The following is a 22,755-nucleotide window of genomic DNA, read 5'->3' as shown; positions in this document are numbered from 1 at the left end:
GGTTAGGATTTGGCACAGGAGCCACTAGGGGTACGTTCTCAACTTCAGGCTCGGAGTAAGAACCATCTGAAAAGCCTTTTGCGAGGTGATCATCCAAAGGGATTGGATGATCATCTTCTGGCTCTTCTTCTAGCCACCCTGCATTGTCTTCGTTTCGGAAGTACGGGTCGCCGTGGGATGGAATCCATCCATGTTATCTACGCGAGAATAGGGATAAAGAAATATTTAATAGACGTACTAAGTAGATAATTATAAGATGATCTTTATTAGTTACTTCAATACTTGTATAGTGCATACCAGTTATATGTAATCAAAACAGGATAGACCTTCGAATAATCTTAGCGTATCCACTTAGCAACTATGAACCTACTAATAAAGACCTTTGTAGTTCTCAGATAAGAATTATAGTAACACAAAATACTCCTATAGTATTTTAGGTTTATGTTTTGTTCTAAGGTTGCATTGTAGTAGTATTGGTAAGTATTTAGACTTGTTGCCACATCACAGCCATTCTCGGGCATGTGCTAATCACTTCTCAGATCAGCATAGTTGATCAGGCTATGCCACTCCCAGAACTAACCATACATCCCCAAGTCTACTTGTGATGTTCAACAATCGTAATACTTTTGTTTTGTCCTAGTGACACTGATTTTAGTATGAATGCAGGTATGTATACTTGGTTAAATATTTTAGTATTTAAAGTATAAACTCTTGATAAGAGTATTTTAATCCCGCCGTGTTTATAGTTTGTATATCTTTTATGGGTTGATACACTCGATTCACTATAAACAATGCTCTGATACCAATCTATCACACCCCAAAACCGGAACGGCGGAAACGTTCGGGGTGGAGGACGTCATGTACAATATCACAACAAAGCATAGTAGTAAACAAGCAACAACATCATCCATTGCATTAATCATATAATTGAATACAAGTGTGTTCTGTTATATTATTAATGCAATGGATGATGTTGTTGCTTGTTTACTACTTGTTGTGATACTGTACATAACGTCCTCCACCCCCGAATGTTTCCGCCGTTCCGGTTTTGGGGTGTGACATTCTTCCACAATATGCACCAAAAACTCACCAAATCACCAAAATTCTCAAGAATCACTCAAATGGAGGCTTAGGGTCAATTTCCAGGGTTTATAAGGATGGATGCTGAAGATATTAGGGTTAGGTAATGAGATAAGGAGCTTAAATAGGGTCCAAGACCCTAAAATAGTGTTCAGGTCTCTTTGGTGTGCGCCCAATGTTCATATGGTTCGCCCAATGTACTTTGAAGAACATTTGCGACCACCCTGGTAAGTATACCCCGCGTACTCCAAAATTACGCCCAATGTACGCTTTGTGTACGCCCAGCATACTTGGCTAAGCCTGCAAACCTCAAAACTTCTGAAGGCCATAACTTCTTCGTTATAAATCCGTTTCCGACGATCCTTATATCAACGAAAAGGTAACGAGAAGACCTACACTTCTATCAAATTTATTCCTCCTGAAGCCCACTCAATCTCAGATCCAAAATTCATGAAAAGCCCACACAAGTGCCTTTAACAATACATTTGGGCTCTAAAGCACAAACCGAACTGTTTTATCACACAACCTACCTTACCCATATCCCAAAAAGGCCTAAACCTTTCTCCTTCAAAGCCTCAAAACCTTCTCATACTCGGATTAAGGCCCACGGGCCTTAAATCACAAAACAATCTGGAACAGCATGTTACAGATTATGACATGAACGTACAAAGAAAAAGCTAATCTGGTAAAAAGCTAACATAAAAAGCTAACCTAATGATTATTTATAGAGAACATAAAATATATACCATAAATATAAAACCAATGCCTTAATATAAATCTAATGCATTAGAAGAGCTCGATTAAGCACTTTTACTATAAAGGCACCGTAGGGAATCATAAAATGATTAACCCAAAAAAGGCTTCCCTAAATAACCAAACATGCCAAATCAGTTTAAATATCTCAAATGCTCAACACATTTGGACAGGGCAACTCGACGAGTTGGAGGCCCTAACTCGTCGAGCAGAGATCGACATGGCCGTGTGAATTTTAGAATCAACTCGATGAGTTGGAGGACCCCAAGTCGATGAGTTGGAGTTGAGTGAGAAACCCCTAATTTTTAGGGTTTGCACCCTATTTAAAGGTCCTTAAGCACTTTATCCCGCCTCCCTCATCGCCTTATCACCCTAAGGCAAACGCTAATCGATCTATCATCCACTGTGAGAGAGAGTGAGGCTAAGTGTGTGTGTGTGTGTGTGTGTGTTTTGGTGCATTCTTTGAAGGAACTTGAAGAGTCAAGGATTTGGAACAAGAAGGTGACCTTGAATCCGACATCTATGTTGTTGTAGCAACAAATTGGAGGTAAAAAGCCATTACCTTGATCACTTGTTTGTTAGATCTCTCCATTAGGGAGTTTATGGCCATTTTTAGCATTTTCTTCAGTGATTATTGATTTTGAGCTTACCTTGAAGCTATGACTTCAAATTTGGACATTATTAGTGTTGGATTAATGTCTCAGTCCATAACTATAATTGGTAAGACTTGACCCGACCCGGCATGGTCCATTTGGGTTGCATGGCATCATGCACTTGGATAGACTATAATGAGAGAAATAAGACACTTATGGTTATTAATATATTATAAGTTCTAGTATATTAATAATAAGAATAATAAGATTATTTAATTAGTATTGATCAAGAATTAATCTAGGATTAATTAAGTGATCAAAAGAAGACTAATTAAATATATGGGTTGATTGTGTAAATCATCCATACTTGTATTGTGGGCTAATGCTCCATGGATAATCAAGTTGGGCTGAAACCCATAGGATGGTCCATGGATGCTCCATGGTGTATTTGTACCCATGGATAATGGAAATGAAAGGCCATGTCAATTAGGGTTTACATGGTGTAACCCTAACTATTTAAGCATCTTATTCTTGACCAAAATCGGCACTAGTGTGTGAAGTGAAAGGGCTAGCCAATTTCATGAGTTGTAGAATTCTCTCAAGTTATTCCAAGTGTATTTGGTATTGTGTGAACCATTTGAGGTGTCACACTTGGGGCACTAGGCACTCAAGCTTCATGAAGACTTTCTACACCAAAGAGGTATGTATTCTATCTTGCTATAGTTATTGTTTTGTATGCTAGATTAGGATAATACCTTGGAAGTTCTTATTTGCATGTATAATAGAGAAAACATAGATCCAAGGTATTTAGGGTTGCATGTACACTTAGGAGTGTTAGAATGCTCAAAACCCAACAGTGGTATCAGAGCCTAGGCTTGTTTTCTTGTTATACTTGCAAAACTGCTTAAAATATCGAATTTCTTGCTGTCTGATCATTAGACTCGACGAGTCCATCAGGAGACTCGGCGAGTCCATGCCTAAAAAGTGATGAATTCGATCCAACTCGCTGATTTGGTTCATTCACTCGACGAGTTGGACCCCCAGACAGCATAAACTCGACTTTTTTGGCTGGAATTGGACTAGGAACATTACCCAAAGATGTTTTGGACTTATAAACTTGTTTTTGATGTGGTAATGTTCATGCTAATCCAATTTTAAAGATAATTGTCAATAGATTCATGTTTTGTATTAGTTTAAAGTGTTACTCTAATTACATGGAAAAGTTTGATTTGAATTATCTTGTTTTTATGAGTTGCTTAGATTAATTGAAAAGTTGAGTGAAATAGTTGTTTTCAATCCAAATTAATCTAAGAGTTGATTCTAAAATGTGTTTTTGTAAATTGTCCTCAATTTATATGAAAAGTCACATTTAAGTTTCATAAAACTCATAAAAGTTGGCAATGGTTACAAAAGATGAAGAATCTTGTCCTTGAGTTATGGAGGTTCAAGAGTCACTTCATTAAATAATAAATAAATAAAGTGTAACCTTAATTAATTTCATAAGTTATAAAATAAAGAAAAGTTAATTCTTTTATTAGTTTAAAGTCTTCCATAACTTGTCCTCAAGTTATGGAACTTGAAGAGTTTTTGGATTAAAACTACTTTAAACACATAAGTTATGGAATTAATTAGTTTTGAATAGTTTCAAAACTTGCCCTCAAGTTTTGGAATTTGTAAAGTTTTCTCTTATGAATACTTTAATTCCAAGTTAGCCCTTAGAATTTTAAAGAGTTAAAATTCAACCCTTATACTTTATAATATTATAAGTTAATAATATATATATATATATATATATATATATATATATATATATATATATATATATATATATATATATATATATATGTATAAGAGTAAAGTCAGTCTTACCGCCAGTACGCCTCATTCACGAAGCCGGTCTATAAGGTGGGTATAAGGTTGTTGCCTATAAAATGGCAACTTAATGGGTGTCCACTCTCACCCACCGCTTGCTTGACTGGTGGAGGGTCGTTAGCCGAACGGGTTTGACAGGACTATAATTCTCCCTTCATTAAAAGTATTAATGATAAATACTAAGTAACTAAACTCTTAATAATACCCAATCTTAGTTACTTAGGAAAATGTGAATAAGGTGCTAATCCATGAAATTACACTTTGCACTTTGTTTTAGTCGGTTAGTGGAGCGTGTGTGGTTAACCGGCACACTAACTCGTATTTAACAAGGTAGGCAAAGGGTAACTTAATGTTTATCATAGTATCGATGGAGCGTGTGTGGTTAACCGACACATCGATTGAGGGGTAAACACTTAAGGGTACCAAGTAATTTGCATGGTTACTTCACACCTTGTTTTGTGATCCTCGGCATCCCAGTCACAAAACCTGAAGGGCACACTCGACATTGAAACATGCCTTTGAACAGCTCAATGAATCTCAAAGATCTAGGAGTTTCAAAACCAATTAAAACCTAATAATACATTTCGTTTATCTTGGTGGAAATTGGTGAATCGTCATTCACCTACCTTCAAATATTTTATAGCTTGGATTACGGCATACCTCTTCTAAGTTATAAAATAGTTTGTTGGGTCCTAGCCTTAATATTTCATATTGGGTGTCATATTAAGGACTTTAGATCAACTATCTTGAATATCTCCCAAAAACATGTCTGGTTTAGACATTTATGATCTTCCCAAATCTCTTGAAACAAGCTTTCCTGAATGAAGATGATGTCCCATGGAAATCATACTTCTTTCACCTCCTCCAATTATTCTCCCTAACCCACAAGTTTAAGGTCACTCAAGCCCTATTGGCAAGGCAAGGTCTAGGTGTGGTCACATCTTGGAGATGTAGTCACATATTGACAAGCCGGGAGAGTTGGGTGTCAAAGTCTTGAGAAAGTTGGTGGTTCAATCACTTTCTAAGTCACATAGTGAGTTCCTTTGGGACACCTATGAAACAGACTATGACAAGACCCTTAATGATCTTATTTATTTGTTAAGATCAACTTCCTTAAAACTTGATGGACATTGACAATAGTGACACAGGAAATCCAGAAAAGCATTCTCTTCCCAATGGAAAGGGATCAGCCATAGTCAACTCGGTTGACCAAATGGTAAAGAGAAAAGCTAAGTCTGTGATAGTCCCGTGTACCATTATCAAAGGGTCCATATGTTTATATTGCCTAAGGATGTTGAAGTCAATAAGTTTGACTCTACTTCAGGTAAAGTCCACTATCTAACTCTGCTAAGTTTCTAATATGAGATTCTTGATACATGATGTGACTGGGTCACATGTTGATGTTTTAAGAATCAAAGAAAAGTAAAGAAACTTAAAGAAAGAATATGTTGAATCTAATCGCGTAGATGGATTTCTATCGCATGGTTTGAAGATCGGATTCTTGAGCTACTTCTTAGGAGTTATGAGATATTGCTTAGGAATAGATAACAACAAGTTTTCATATGGATTGTAAGGATAAGTTTTTCCGCAAAGTTTTAAAATAAAAGAAAATTTTTTATTTTATTTATTTTAAAATATCCTTACAATGGCATTTGAGGAAAAATTGTTGCTTATATGATTCCATTAATAGCAAGAGTGGAAATATGAAATTGATTCTTTCATTTGTGGTAATGTCTAAATTTACCAAATAAGGAAAGATTCTCATCACCCAAGTCTCAATTGGACCGGAACTTGGAATCATGCAAGTTGTATAGCATGATGAATGAGAACTTTCAAGTATTGGAAAATTAAGACTAATTACTTGGTCACATGGATGTGTGATTCAAGTGAAGGACTAAGGGATCGAGTACACATTCTTGTGCATTGGTCAAGTCCGCCACAAAAGATCGATAAGACTATTCGTCTTAGTTTACTAAAGCTTAGTAAACATGATTATACTTACAAGCTTAAGTGTAACTCTAAGACATTGGAAAAAGGTTTCAATGTATGGCAGAGCGAATAAGAAGAATCAAATTAGGCAGAAAGATAAAAGTTTCTCAAATCTGAAAAGATGGGAGAGTACTTTAGTATCAGTTTTAATGATCATCTTAATGATTTAGAGACCTAATCACAATTCATCCTCTAAATGCATTCTGATAGCTAAGAAGAGGAACTATGAATTGTTGAAATGGTTAAATCAAGAAGATGAGTCATACTTCGTTCCAATATAAGTCTTAGAGTCATACTCCAAGATTGTAACTTGAGTGACATGTCTCAAAGAAGGTTTAAAACACTTGTCAAATGTAAGAGTAAAAGTTTTCTACTCTTGTACATTTGAAATTGGTAAGTTGTGATGTTTTGGATAAAACAAAGACCAACTTAGGCCAATTCTGTGAAGTGTTTGTCTTGATTAGAATCCACACTATTTCTTGGATATTTGACAAGGGAGTCTTATAGGTCAAGAGGACAGTGGGAGTCTTGAAAGTCTCAAGAACTAATCAAGAATAAAACCTGAAGTTCTTCACTAGCACACGAATTGAGGTTTATAACCTATCGTGTTGACATATTCTGTGCCCATTCCAGTTAAAGTGGGCTTTTCATATGAGTTCTTAGAGTTCTCAATTTGTTGCACAACAACTTGGAAGCAATGGCATGCCCTTGAGCTGCTAGGTGGCAAGAAATTAAGATTGAGTTCAATCCATATGAGTTTGGATTTGTCATTATCCTTGTCTTGTGACTATGGTTTTGATAATTCACATGGATAAGAACACTTACACCATTAAATCTAAGTGTCAGAAGGTTTCTCTCCGATTCATGAAAATGATGGTGAGGAAACACTTTCACTAAGTAGATTTTAGCTAGATAGCAATTGTGGTATTTGCATTCTCAAAGTTGTTAGTGGAGCGTGTGTGGTTTACCGGCACACTAACCTGGACTTGTGAGAAGTGGCAAAAAGGTCTAACCATTATGATTACGGCATCCCTTTTCATAATTGTTTAGACACACAAGTGTGCTATCTAAGGGAAGGTGTATGTTTTTGATAAAGTTTTATCAAAACAATCTAGTATCATAAATCTGAACTTTAGTAGAAAGTCAGCTAATTTCTAAGTACATGTTCAAGCTAGTGGGAGCATAAGTGTTATGCTAATAATCATCATGTTAGTGGGAGCATGATAATTATGATAATTATTGCAAGCTAGAAATGTTAATTATAGAAAAACAAAAGTTTCAATTCGGAAAGAGTTGTTTTGCTATAATTAAAGGAGAGGAAATTATACTTCATCTCAAATCTATAAGCTTAGATCGTGAGGTTTTAATCATTTAGTCAAGGATATATATGAATTTCATGTTGGAATGGCTCAACATAAGGAAATTTTGTATATGAGTCCATTATTTGCGTTCTAAAATTCGATTATGATTACGGCATCCCTTTTCATAATCTGAATTATGAGAACTTGGCAAATAGAAATGGAAATGTTATAGCAAAAGACTGGTTTAGTCTTTATGTGAGACATCATGAATCGTGTCCCATATGCTTCGGATATAGGATCGATTACATGTGCTATATTCATCCTTTCTAAAATTTTCCAAATGCCTAGGGCATTAAGAAGGGAAAAGGTTTAGAACTGGATATGACTAAAAGGATTAAACAATTGTCGAGGACAATCTAAGGTTTACCAAAGATTGGTTGCTCAAGGATAGTTGGAAGTATAGTGATAATTCTGGAAGGACCATATTGACATAATCTGTAAGGAGGCAACTCTTGTTCAGAAGTGATAGTCAAAATGGAATCTGGAAATGTTTCAAAGTTAGAATTTTTCAATCTGTTTAAGATTAGGAAACTTAATGCAAGAAGGACGTTTCTAAGGAGCTGATCTCCTTTGGAATGCTCTGTAATGATTGTTGTCAAGTCTTTCTGATTTTTTGCATAATCATTACAAGAAGATCAATGCATATAAGTTTAGAATCTAACAGATTTCAGTAAATGGCATGAATTTGGAATTCTTGCAGTTGCAGTAAGGATTTGGGAGTGTGAAAAGAGAATCATTGAAGTTATGTTCAATTGATCTAGTTCACAAAGTAAAGATCATAGACAAACATAGTATGCATACTTGGTGTATGGCATGACTAGTGTTTAGAAAACATAGTGTACATGCTTGGAGTATGGGACAACTATTGTTTTAAATTCAAGAATAAAGTTGATAGCTGAAACAGTATACAATGAATAATGTGTAATCATATGGTGATAAATAAATGGTGTTTTATTTATGTTCATAGGTTTTGATACCATATTGGATTCAATTATTATTGTGTTTCACTTTGCATGTTTTGACTTCCCGAATAAACTAGGTTATTCTTCCGGAATGACTAAGTTATTCAAACCATCCACAATCGGTCATATGTTGGAAGTAGATATGAATTAAGACTGTCATGGGTTGGCTTGTAGAGGTCTAAGGTGCTGGACAAAGGGCTACAACACTCATGAATGCTCATAAGTTCTGAGTATTGGATTCAACCCGCGCTCATTGGAATCACTTCATGGATTTTATCACGAGTGATCATGAGATGATAATATCTTATATTCTTCAAACCTAGAGATATGAGTTGTTACTATGAGTTGGTTGTACATTGATTGCACGAAAACGCATTTGGTAACTCGGTGCTATAAAACGTGCCTTTGTGTATGATTCAACAAGTAGTAGAACAAGCCATATGAGTCGAAGTTTATCCATTCCTTTTACCTTCGGGATAAAAGCGATATCTGTGGGCCCCTCGATGATTTGATGATGACAAATGGAAGTGCTCGGCCGGGCCAGGACTGATTTGATTTGTTCAATTAGTCAGTCGTCATAAATCGGAAATCGGGAAACAACAAATGGACAGAGAGAATGATTATAATCCATGTCTCAGTCCATATGATATCTAGAATGGAGGAATATATGATCCCTTATCTAATGGACAAGTCATTGACAAAGGTCAAAGTTCATCTACAAGGTCAGAGTTCGACAGAAGCTTTTGAGAGCTACGATTGCCAATTGGTTCCTGAAGTCATACGCAATAATAGTTTTAGACTTATCCAAGTGGGAGACCGTTGGATTAATGTCTAAGTCCATAACTATAATTGGTAAGACTTAACCCGACCCGGCATGGTCCATTTGGGTTGCATGGCATCATGCACTTGGATAGACTATAATGAGAGAAATAAGACACTTATGGTTATTAATATATTATAAGTTCTAGTATATTAATAATAAGAATAACAAGATTATTTAATTAGTATTGATCAAGAATTAATCTATGATTAATTAAGTGATCAAAAGAAGACTAATTAAATATATGGGTTGATTGTGTAAATCATCCATACTTGTATAGTGGGCTAATGCTCCATGGATAATCAAGTTGGGCTAAAACCCATAGGATGGTCCATGGTGTATTTCTACCCATGGATCATGGAAATGAAAGGCCATGTCAATTAGGGTTTACATGGTGTAACCCTAACTATTTAAGCATCTTATTCTTGACCAAAATCGGCACTAGTGTGTGAAGTGAAAGGGCTAGCCGATTTCATGAGTTGTAGAATTCTCTCAAGTTATTCCAAGTGTATTTGATGTTGTGTGAACCATTTGAGGTGTCACACTTGGGGCACTAGGCACTCAAGCTTCATGAAGACTTTTTACACCAAAGAGGTATGTATTCTATCTTGCTATAGTTATTGTTTTGTATGCTAGATTAGGATAATACCTTGGAAGTTCTTATTTGCATGTATAATAGAGAAAACATAGATCCAAGGTATTTAGGGTTTCATGTACACTTAGGAGTGTTAGAATGCTCAAAACCCAACAATTAGGCCCTTTAGGCCTAATGACTTGAGATTTATCAAGCTTTGGCCAACTTCCATGCCTTGAACCCTTTGTTGAGCTATGTTTTGGCAAACTTAGCCCTAGATTCAATGCATGGACATAAAGCTTACAACTTTAAAAGGTATTTCAGCTTTAGAAGGCTAGATCTCGAGTTTGGGGGCCTTAGTCTTACTTAAAAGCGTCTCAATGAGTGATTGGGCTGAAGGAACTTTATGAGTTGGTTAGCCAACTCGACGAGTTGGTCAGGGTTTTCTCCGTTATCCTGGACTTTGTACAAAGTCGGCGAGTTGGTGAGACAACACGACGAGTTGAGTTGGATTTTCCCGATTTTTCTGAGAACCGAATGAACTCGACGAGTCGCATATGTGCACTCGAAAAGTTGGGTCAACATAGACTGTTGACTTGAGTGTTGACTTTTAGGGTTTGGTCAAGTTGTGGACTTTGGAGACCATGGAGGGGCAAAATGGTCTCTCACCCTTTCCGAGAGTTACTAAAGGAGTTAGCTCAACATCTTTGGAGTTGTTATTATAAATTGTTAATTAGAAATCATTATGATATATGTAGGCGGATTCTAGATCGTCCGTTGAGTACGTGACATATTTGCTTTACTTACAAGGTGAGTCTTCTCACTATACTTACCTGAGTGGTAATACTGTGTGACCGGAGGGTCTTATTTGAGTTATTGACCAGAGTGTCTTATATACTTATACTGAGTTATGTGATATTATGCATTTTGTGTTTGTGATTTATGTTGTATATTATAGTGTGCCTTATTGAGTTAGGACCGGAGGCTCCAAACCGAGTTGTGAGAGCGGATGGTCTTCAATGAGATACCGGAATGGAGGGTCTAACCCAATCTGTTAGATAGGAGGGTCTTCAATGAAACACATGACAGGAGCGTCCTAATCGAGATATAGCCATGAGAGGCTAATTATTTGTGTGTGGTATTTTGGGGAACTCACTAAGCTTTGTGCTTATAGTGTTGTGTGAAATGTGTTTCAGGTACATCTCAGGATCGTGGGAAGGTGCCGGCAAAATTATACACACCAGTTAGTTGATTTGTGTTTTGAGGATTCTAGGATATTGAGAAACAATTTATTGTCTTGGGTTTGAAAAAAAATTACAATTTGGTTTGAGAAATGTTAAAATGTGTTTTTGTGTGGATTTAAAAATGAAAATTTTATTTTAAAAATTAGAGTGTTATAAGTTGGTATCAAAGCTTTCGTTTGAGGGATTCGGATGAACCATCGGGTATGTCCGGACTCAAACAAAGGATTTAAGGAAGTTTTCTAAAAAAATGATTTTCTAAACGAGTAAAAGTTTTAAGAGGAAACGAGATGAAACAGTGTGTAAAATCAGATAGAGCCCGAACGGTGATTTTTCCATAATACCCTTATTTTTTATATTATGAGATAAGATACTTATGAGATATTTGTGACAACCGTCAAAATTCGAGTCGGTTCTAGATTTGACTAGATTTAGTTGCACACATAGGCACTACACATATTAGACTTAGTAACTAGAAGCTATGTTATAACCTAGTAGAATCTTGGAAACAGATAGAGACAATGGATAACGTGCTTGGATTTCACATTGGTATGTGAATTCTACGACTACTTAACTGTAGTGACTATCCATATTCGGGTTACTCTTTGACTCGAACAACATTTCATGAATCATATACACACATCATGCACTTGACCTAGAAGTAGAAGTCAGTTCAAAGTCTCATAGAAACTTAAGTCAAAGTTGAAGACTAGGACTAGTATACTTGATTCCTCAAATTCGCTTGAATCTCGGAATCACTACATAGAATGCCAATAAACCGATAAAAATAAATTACAAACATTAATTATAACTATAAAAGAGTTATAATACCACAAGATAATTTGAAGTCTCAAATATTCAATTTATTTTGATATTCAAAGTTTATTAAACTTCAAAACCCTAAAAGCCCTAAAACCTAAATTTTATAAAATTTGACATCAAGAATTCTATAAAAATAGTTATGAAACTTATAATATTATCTTAAAACAATTAAATTCAGGGAAATATAATCAAGGAAAATAAAAATTTAAGTCATTAACATTCATCCTTAATTTATAAGTCAAAAATCAAGGTTTCATGAATAAAAACTTGATTTTAGTGCACATTTTATATAAAATTTAGATATTTTATAAAATAAATTAAATTTTATAAAACAAAATGAATGAGAAAGGGTTATTATACTCAAAATTTCGGACCCCTCTCTTCCCATATATCTCTCTCTCACTCTCACTCTCCAACACACACACATCTCTCTTCTTTCTCTCTCTAGAAAACTCTCTCTACCTTCTCTCTAATTTCTTTTCTCCAAACACCACAACCACAGCCTCTTAACCACGAAATTATGGAGATTCATAAGGGTTTTTCAAGCCACAAATAAATTTAAGGTAAAGAACATACATCTCTTGAAGATCCACAACAATGATTTAAGCTATGCATGTGCATTTTACTTCAAAAACCGACTTCTACTTCATCATCTTCTTCAAACTTATTTTATTTTTGTTAAAATAGTTTTTAGAACATCATGGATGTGTTCTAACACCATGCATGTATGATAAACAAGGTTGCATGTTCATGATTTTAGTGCAAAAATCGATTTTAAGGACTAAAACATCAAACTCAAGTTAAGAGTTTTTGAGAAACAAATTTTTGTTCATAAATGAATGTATACATTTTGATAAGTTTTAATCTTTTGATCTCTGGAAACATAACTAGAATATAAGTTTATCATGATATCTTTTAAAATATTTCAAAAGATTTACTCAAAGAAATGATGAAAACTCATTTTTCTAACCAATCACCATGCATGCAATCTGCCAGATTTCTTTACCTGACTTTAAACTGTCATATCTCACTCATTTCTTAACCAAAATTAGTTATTCTTTTTCTGAAGTATAATATTTTGAGCTAAGTTTAAAACCCTACTGGTCTCACTATAAAATATTAAATACCCGATTTTTGGCAATTTTTACAAAATGGTTGCGCAAACAGATCTTTTTCTGTGATCACCATTTTTGCCTTGCATGATCAATGGCCTTAAACCCAATCATAAATCTGGGGAAAAATAATTTAGAAACTTAACATATCCAGTGAATTATGGCTGAAATTTCGTGGCTTAAAACATCACTGAATGGGCTACTCAAATTCATGAACTTCAGCCACATTTACATCTCATGCACCATTGCATGCAACATTTCTTAACTTGTTTGGATTCATTACCCCTATTTCCCATCTGAATAAATTTTGAACATTTTTCCTTTTGAAATCCCACACATGCATGTGATAACCTGTAAAATACCAAGAGCTTTTATTATTTCTTTGATTTATTAAAATTATTGCTAAAACCAAGGGCATAAATCACATAAAATACTTCCAGAGGTCAATAAATCTGGAATAAATTCATGGAGGACCCTTATGGTGAATAATGACCCCTCACTAAATTTCATCAATTTTTGTTGCTGTTTGGTATGATTTCAGATTTTCTTTTTGTTAGGGTATAATAAATCACAAAACCACTTTAGAAAGTGTGAAAATTTTATCTAACAATTTTCGCATTCCTTACCTGTGATGAGCGACTCAGAAAAATAATTTCAAAATTTTTCATCATGCCTTACTATTTTTCCCAATTTTTCGTAATTATAATTGTCTAAAAATATGAAAAATAGTTATGATTATCCAAAATTCATGAAAATATACCCGAAAATCATGTTGTACAGTAGCAGGGTAGATAAAAATTTTGAGGATTTTTCTCTACTGTAAACTATTTTTCTCTTATTTTCTAAAGTTAATTACACTTAAATACACTTAAATACACATAAATACCCAAAACCGGATTATACAATATGAAAACCACTTTTGGTATTTTTCCCAGGTTATTTATACTGTAAATGATGTTACAAAAAATTTTGGTAATTTATTTTAACTGTTTAATATTATTTCTTCAATTAATGATTATTTAAAGGAATAAAGCAAGGAAAAATAGAAATACCCACTGAAAAATATCTTTTATATTTTTCCAGCCTAGTTATGTATAATAACAGTTAAATAAAGAGTTTGCGTAATTTTGGAAACTGTTTTATAATATTATAAGTTAATAATATATATATATATATATATATATATATATATATATATATATATATATATATATATATATATGTATAAGAGTAAAGTCAGTCTTACCGCCAGTACGCCTCATTCACGAAGCCGGTCTATAAGGTGGGTATAAGGTTGTTGCCTATAAAATGGCAACTTAATGGGTGTCCACTCTCACCCACCGCTTGCTTGACTGGTGGAGGGTCGTTAGCCGAACGGGTTTGACAGGACTATAATTCTCCCTTCATTAAAAGTATTAATGATAAATACTAAGTAACTAAACTCTTAATAATACCCAATCTTAGTTACTTAGGAAAATGTGAATAAGGTGCTAATCCATGAAATTACACTTTGCACTTTGTTTTAGTCGGTTAGTGGAGCGTGTGTGGTTAACCGGCACACTAACTCGTATTTAACAAGGTAGGCAAAGGGTAACTTAATGTTTATCATAGTATCGATGGAGCGTGTGTGGTTAACCGACACATCGATTGAGGGGTAAACACTTAAGGGTACCAAGTAATTTGCATGGTTACTTCACACCTTGTTTTGTGATCCTCGGCATCCCAGTCACAAAACCTGAAGGGCACACTCGACATTGAAACATGCCTTTGAACAGCTCAATGAATCTCAAAGATCTAGGAGTTTCAAAACCAATTAAAACCTAATAATACATTTCGTTTATCTTGGTGGAAATTGGTGAATCGTCATTCACCTACCTTCAAATATTTTATAGCTTGGATTACGGCATACCTCTTCTAAGTTATAAAATAGTTTGTTGGGTCCTAGCCTTAATATTTCATATTGGGTGTCATATTAAGGACTTTAGATCAACTATCTTGAATATCTCCCAAAAACATGTCTGGTTTAGACATTTATGATCTTCCCAAATCTCTTGAAACAAGCTTTCCTGAATGAAGATGATGTCCCATGGAAATCATACTTCTTTCACCTCCTCCAATTATTCTCCCTAACCCACAAGTTTAAGGTCACTCAAGCCCTATTGGCAAGGCAAGGTCTAGGTGTGGTCACATCTTGGAGATGTAGTCACATATTGACAAGCCGGGAGAGTTGGGTGTCAAAGTCTTGAGAAAGTTGGTGGTTCAATCACTTTCTAAGTCACATAGTGAGTTCCTTTGGGACACCTATGAAACAGACTATGACAAGACCCTTAATGATCTTATTTATTTGTTAAGATCAACTTCCTTAAAACTTGATGGACATTGACAATAGTGACACAGGAAATCCAGAAAAGCATTCTCTTCCCAATGGAAAGGGATCAGCCATAGTCAACTCGGTTGACCAAATGGTAAAGAGAAAAGCTAAGTCTGTGATAGTCCCGTGTACCATTATCAAAGGGTCCATATGTTTATATTGCCTAAGGATGTTGAAGTCAATAAGTTTGACTCTACTTCAGGTAAAGTCCACTATCTAACTCTGCTAAGTTTCTAATATGAGATTCTTGATACATGATGTGACTGGGTCACATGTTGATGTTTTAAGAATCAAAGAAAAGTAAAGAAACTTAAAGAAAGAATATGTTGAATCTAATCGCGTAGATGGATTTCTATCGCATGGTTTGAAGATCGGATTCTTGAGCTACTTCTTAGGAGTTATGAGATATTGCTTAGGAATAGATAACAACAAGTTTTCATATGGATTGTAAGGATAAGTTTTTCCGCAAAGTTTTAAAATAAAAGAAAATTTTTTATTTTATTTATTTTAAAATATCCTTACAATGGCATTTGAGGAAAAATTGTTGCTTATATGATTCCATTAATAGCAAGAGTGGAAATATGAAATTGATTCTTTCATTTGTGGTAATGTCTAAATTTACCAAATAAGGAAAGATTCTCATCACCCAAGTCTCAATTGGACCGGAACTTGGAATCATGCAAGTTGTATAGCATGATGAATGAGAACTTTCAAGTATTGGAAAATTAAGACTAATTACTTGGTCACATGGATGTGTGATTCAAGTGAAGGACTAAGGGATCGAGTACACATTCTTGTGCATTGGTCAAGTCCGCCACAAAAGATCGATAAGACTATTCGTCTTAGTTTACTAAAGCTTAGTAAACATGATTATACTTACAAGCTTAAGTGTAACTCTAAGACATTGGAAAAAGGTTTCAATGTATGGCAGAGCGAATAAGAAGAATCAAATTAGGCAGAAAGATAAAAGTTTCTCAAATCTGAAAAGATGGGAGAGTACTTTAGTATCAGTTTTAATGATCATCTTAATGATTTAGAGACCTAATCACAATTCATCCTCTAAATGCATTCTGATAGCTAAGAAGAGGAACTATGAATTGTTGAAATGGTTAAATCAAGAAGATGAGTCATACTTCGTTCCAATATAAGTCTTAGAGTCATACTCCAAGATTGTAACTTGAGTGACATGTCTCAAAGAAGGTTTAAAACACTTGTCAAATGTAAGAGTAAAAGTTTTCTACTCTTGTACATTTGAAATTGGTAAGTTGTGATGTTTTGGATAAAACAAAGACCAACTTAGGCCAATTCTGTGAAGTGTTTGTCTTGATTAGAATCCACACTATTTCTTGGATATTTGACAAGGGAGTCTTATAGGTCAAGAGGACAGTGGGAGTCTTGAAAGTCTCAAGAACTAATCAAGAATAAAACCTGAAGTTCTTCACTAGCACACGAATTGAGGTTTATAACCTATCGTGTTGACATATTCTGTGCCCATTCCAGTTAAAGTGGGCTTTTCATATGAGTTCTTAGAGTTCTCAATTTGTTGCACAACAACTTGGAAGCAATGGCATGCCCTTGAGCTGCTAGGTGGCAAGAAATTAAGATTGAGTTCAATCCATATGAGTTTGGATTTGTCATTATCCTTGTCTTGTGACTATGGTTTTGATAATTCACATGGATAAGAACACTTACACCATTAAATCTAAGTGTCAGAAGGTTTCTCTCCGATTCATGAAAATGATGGTGAGGAAACACTTTCACTAAGTAGATTTTAGCTAGATAGCAATTGTGGTATTTGCATTCTCAAAGTTGTTAGTGGAGCGTGTGTGGTTTACCGGCACACTAACCTGGACTTGTGAGAAGTGGCAAAAAGGTCTAACCATTATGATTACGGCATCCCTTTTCATAATTGTTTAGACACACAAGTGTGCTATCTAAGGGAAGGTGTATGTTTTTGATAAAGTTTTATCAAAACAATCTAGTATCATAAATCTGAACTTTAGTAGAAAGTCAGCTAATTTCTAAGTACATGTTCAAGCTAGTGGGAGCATAAGTGTTATGCTAATAATCATCATGTTAGTGGGAGCATGATAATTATGATAATTATTGCAAGCTAGAAATGTTAATTATAGAAAAACAAAAGTTTCAATTCGGAAAGAGTTGTTTTGCTATAATTAAAGGAGAGGAAATTATACTTCATCTCAAATCTATAAGCTTAGATCGTGAGGTTTTAATCATTTAGTCAAGGATATATATGAATTTCATGTTGGAATGGCTCAACATAAGGAAATTTTGTATATGAGTCCATTATTTGCGTTCTAAAATTCGATTATGATTACGGCATCCCTTTTCATAATCTGAATTATGAGAACTTGGCAAATAGAAATGGAAATGTTATAGCAAAAGACTGGTTTAGTCTTTATGTGAGACATCATGAATCGTGTCCCATATGCTTCGGATATAGGATCGATTACATGTGCTATATTCATCCTTTCTAAAATTTTCCAAATGCCTAGGGCATTAAGAAGGGAAAAGGTTTAGAACTGGATATGACTAAAAGGATTAAACAATTGTCGAGGACAATCTAAGGTTTACCAAAGATTGGTTGCTCAAGGATAGTTGGAAGTATAGTGATAATTCTGGAAGGACCATATTGACATAATCTGTAAGGAGGCAACTCTTGTTCAGAAGTGATAGTCAAAATGGAATCTGGAAATGTTTCAAAGTTAGAATTTTTCAATCTGTTTAAGATTAGGAAACTTAATGCAAGAAGGACGTTTCTAAGGAGCTGATCTCCTTTGGAATGCTCTGTAATGATTGTTGTCAAGTCTTTCTGATTTTTTGCATAATCATTACAAGAAGATCAATGCATATAAGTTTAGAATCTAACAGATTTCAGTAAATGGCATGAATTTGGAATTCTTGCAGTTGCAGTAAGGATTTGGGAGTGTGAAAAGAGAATCATTGAAGTTATGTTCAATTGATCTAGTTCACAAAGTAAAGATCATAGACAAACATAGTATGCATACTTGGTGTATGGCATGACTAGTGTTTAGAAAACATAGTGTACATGCTTGGAGTATGGGACAACTATTGTTTTAAATTCAAGAATAAAGTTGATAGCTGAAACAGTATACAATGAATAATGTGTAATCATATGGTGATAAATAAATGGTGTTTTATTTATGTTCATAGGTTTTGATACCATATTGGATTCAATTATTATTGTGTTTCACTTTGCATGTTTTGACTTCCCGAATAAACTAGGTTATTCTTCCGGAATGACTAAGTTATTCAAACCATCCACAATCGGTCATATGTTGGAAGTAGATATGAATTAAGACTGTCATGGGTTGGCTTGTAGAGGTCTAAGGTGCTGGACAAAGGGCTACAACACTCATGAATGCTCATAAGTTCTGAGTATTGGATTCAACCCGCGCTCATTGGAATCACTTCATGGATTTTATCACGAGTGATCATGAGATGATAATATCTTATATTCTTCAAACCTAGAGATATGAGTTGTTACTATGAGTTGGTTGTACATTGATTGCACGAAAACGCATTTGGTAACTCGGTGCTATAAAACGTGCCTTTGTGTATGATTCAACAAGTAGTAGAACAAGCCATATGAGTCGAAGTTTATCCATTCCTTTTACCTTCGGGATAAAAGCGATATCTGTGGGCCCCTCGATGATTTGATGATGACAAATGGAAGTGCTCGGCCGGGCCAGGACTGATTTGATTTGTTCAATTAGTCAGTCGTCATAAATCGGAAATCGGGAAACAACAAATGGACAGAGAGAATGATTATAATCCATGTCTCAGTCCATATGATATCTAGAATGGAGGAATATATGATCCCTTATCTAATGGACAAGTCATTGACAAAGGTCAAAGTTCATCTACAAGGTCAGAGTTCGACAGAAGCTTTTGAGAGCTACGATTGCCAATTGGTTCCTGAAGTCATACGCAATAATAGTTTTAGACTTATCCAAGTGGGAGACCGTTGGATTAATGTCTAAGTCCATAACTATAATTGGTAAGACTTAACCCGACCCGGCATGGTCCATTTGGGTTGCATGGCATCATGCACTTGGATAGACTATAATGAGAGAAATAAGACACTTATGGTTATTAATATATTATAAGTTCTAGTATATTAATAATAAGAATAACAAGATTATTTAATTAGTATTGATCAAGAATTAATCTATGATTAATTAAGTGATCAAAAGAAGACTAATTAAATATATGGGTTGATTGTGTAAATCATCCATACTTGTATAGTGGGCTAATGCTCCATGGATAATCAAGTTGGGCTAAAACCCATAGGATGGTCCATGGTGTATTTCTACCCATGGATCATGGAAATGAAAGGCCATGTCAATTAGGGTTTACATGGTGTAACCCTAACTATTTAAGCATCTTATTCTTGACCAAAATCGGCACTAGTGTGTGAAGTGAAAGGGCTAGCCGATTTCATGAGTTGTAGAATTCTCTCAAGTTATTCCAAGTGTATTTGATGTTGTGTGAACCATTTGAGGTGTCACACTTGGGGCACTAGGCACTCAAGCTTCATGAAGACTTTTTACACCAAAGAGGTATGTATTCTATCTTGCTATAGTTATTGTTTTGTATGCTAGATTAGGATAATACCTTGGAAGTTCTTATTTGCATGTATAATAGAGAAAACATAGATCCAAGGTATTTAGGGTTTCATGTACACTTAGGAGTGTTAGAATGCTCAAAACCCAACAATTAGGCCCTTTAGGCCTAATGACTTGAGATTTATCAAGCTTTGGCCAACTTCCATGCCTTGAACCCTTTGTTGAGCTATGTTTTGGCAAACTTAGCCCTAGATTCAATGCATGGACATAAAGCTTACAACTTTAAAAGGTATTTCAGCTTTAGAAGGCTAGATCTCGAGTTTGGGGGCCTTAGTCTTACTTAAAAGCGTCTCAATGAGTGATTGGGCTGAAGGAACTTTATGAGTTGGTTAGCCAACTCGACGAGTTGGTCAGGGTTTTCTCCGTTATCCTGGACTTTGTACAAAGTCGGCGAGTTGGTGAGACAACACGACGAGTTGAGTTGGATTTTCCCGATTTTTCTGAGAACCGAATGAACTCGACGAGTCGCATATGTGCACTCGAAAAGTTGGGTCAACATAGACTATTGACTTGAGTGTTGACTTTTAGGGTTTGGTCAAGTTGTGGACTTTGGAGACCATGGAGGGGCAAAATGGTCTCTCACCCTTTCCGAGAGTTACTAAAGGAGTTAGCTCAACATCTTTGGAGTTGTTATTATAAATTGTTAATTAGAAATCATTATGATATATGTAGGCGGATTCTAGATCGTCCGTTGAGTACGTGACATATTTGCTTTACTTACAAGGTGAGTCTTCTCACTATACTTACCTGAGTGGTAATACTGTGTGACCGGAGGGTCTTATTTGAGTTATTGACCAGAGTGTCTTATATACTTATACTGAGTTATGTGATATTATGCATTTTGTGTTTGTGATTTATGTTGTATATTATAGTGTGCCTTATTGAGTTAGGACCGGAGGCTCCAAACCGAGTTGTGAGAGCGGATGGTCTTCAATGAGATACCGGAATGGAGGGTCTAACCCAATCTGTTAGATAGGAGGGTCTTCAATGAAACACATGACAGGAGCGTCCTAATCGAGATATAGCCATGAGAGGCTAATTATTTGTGTGTGGTATTTTGGGGAACTCACTAAGCTTTGTGCTTATAGTGTTGTGTGAAATGTGTTTCAGGTACATCTCAGGATCGTGGGAAGGTGCCGGCAAAATTATACACACCAGTTAGTTGATTTGTGTTTTGAGGATTCTAGGATATTGAGAAACAATTTATTGTCTTGGGTTTGAAAAAAAATTACAATTTGGTTTGAGAAATGTTAAAATGTGTTTTTGTGTGGATTTAAAAATGAAAATTTTATTTTAAAAATTAGAGTGTTATAAGTTGGTATCAAAGCTTTCGTTTGAGGGATTCGGATGAACCATCGGGTATGTCCGGACTCAAACAAAGGATTTAAGGAAGTTTTCTAAAAAAATGATTTTCTAAACGAGTAAAAGTTTTAAGAGGAAACGAGATGAAACAGTGTGTAAAATCAGATAGAGCCCGAACGGTGATTTTTCCATAATACCCTTATTTTTTATATTATGAGATAAGATACTTATGAGATATTTGTGACAACCGTCAAAATTCGAGTCGGTTCTAGATTTGACTAGATTTAGTTGCACACATAGGCACTACACATATTAGACTTAGTAACTAGAAGCTATGTTATAACCTAGTAGAATCTTGGAAACAGATAGAGACAATGGATAACGTGCTTGGATTTCACATTGGTATGTGAATTCTACGACTACTTAACTGTAGTGACTATCCATATTCGGGTTACTCTTTGACTCGAACAACATTTCATGAATCATATACACACATCATGCACTTGACCTAGAAGTAGAAGTCAGTTCAAAGTCTCATAGAAACTTAAGTCAAAGTTGAAGACTAGGACTAGTATACTTGATTCCTCAAATTCGCTTGAATCTCGGAATCACTACATAGAATGCCAATAAACCGATAAAAATAAATTACAAACATTAATTATAACTATAAAAGAGTTATAATACCACAAGATAATTTGAAGTCTCAAATATTCAATTTATTTTGATATTCAAAGTTTATTAAACTTCAAAACCCTAAAAGCCCTAAAACCTAAATTTTATAAAATTTGACATCAAGAATTCTATAAAAATAGTTATGAAACTTATAATATTATCTTAAAACAATTAAATTCAGGGAAATATAATCAAGGAAAATAAAAATTTAAGTCATTAACATTCATCCTTAATTTATAAGTCAAAAATCAAGGTTTCATGAATAAAAACTTGATTTTAGTGCACATTTTATATAAAATTTAGATATTTTATAAAATAAATTAAATTTTATAAAACAAAATGAATGAGAAAGGGTTATTATACTCAAAATTTCGGACCCCTCTCTTCCCATATATCTCTCTCTCACTCTCACTCTCCAACACACACACATCTCTCTTCTTTCTCTCTCTAGAAAACTCTCTCTACCTTCTCTCTAATTTCTTTTCTCCAAACACCACAACCACAGCCTCTTAACCACGAAATTATGGAGATTCATAAGGGTTTTTCAAGCCACAAATAAAT

Source organism: Lactuca sativa, chromosome 4, assembly GCF_002870075.4.
Source record: "Lactuca sativa cultivar Salinas chromosome 4, Lsat_Salinas_v11, whole genome shotgun sequence".
Taxonomy (NCBI): domain Eukaryota; kingdom Viridiplantae; phylum Streptophyta; class Magnoliopsida; order Asterales; family Asteraceae; genus Lactuca; species Lactuca sativa.
Note: the sequence above shows the minus strand (reverse complement) of the source record.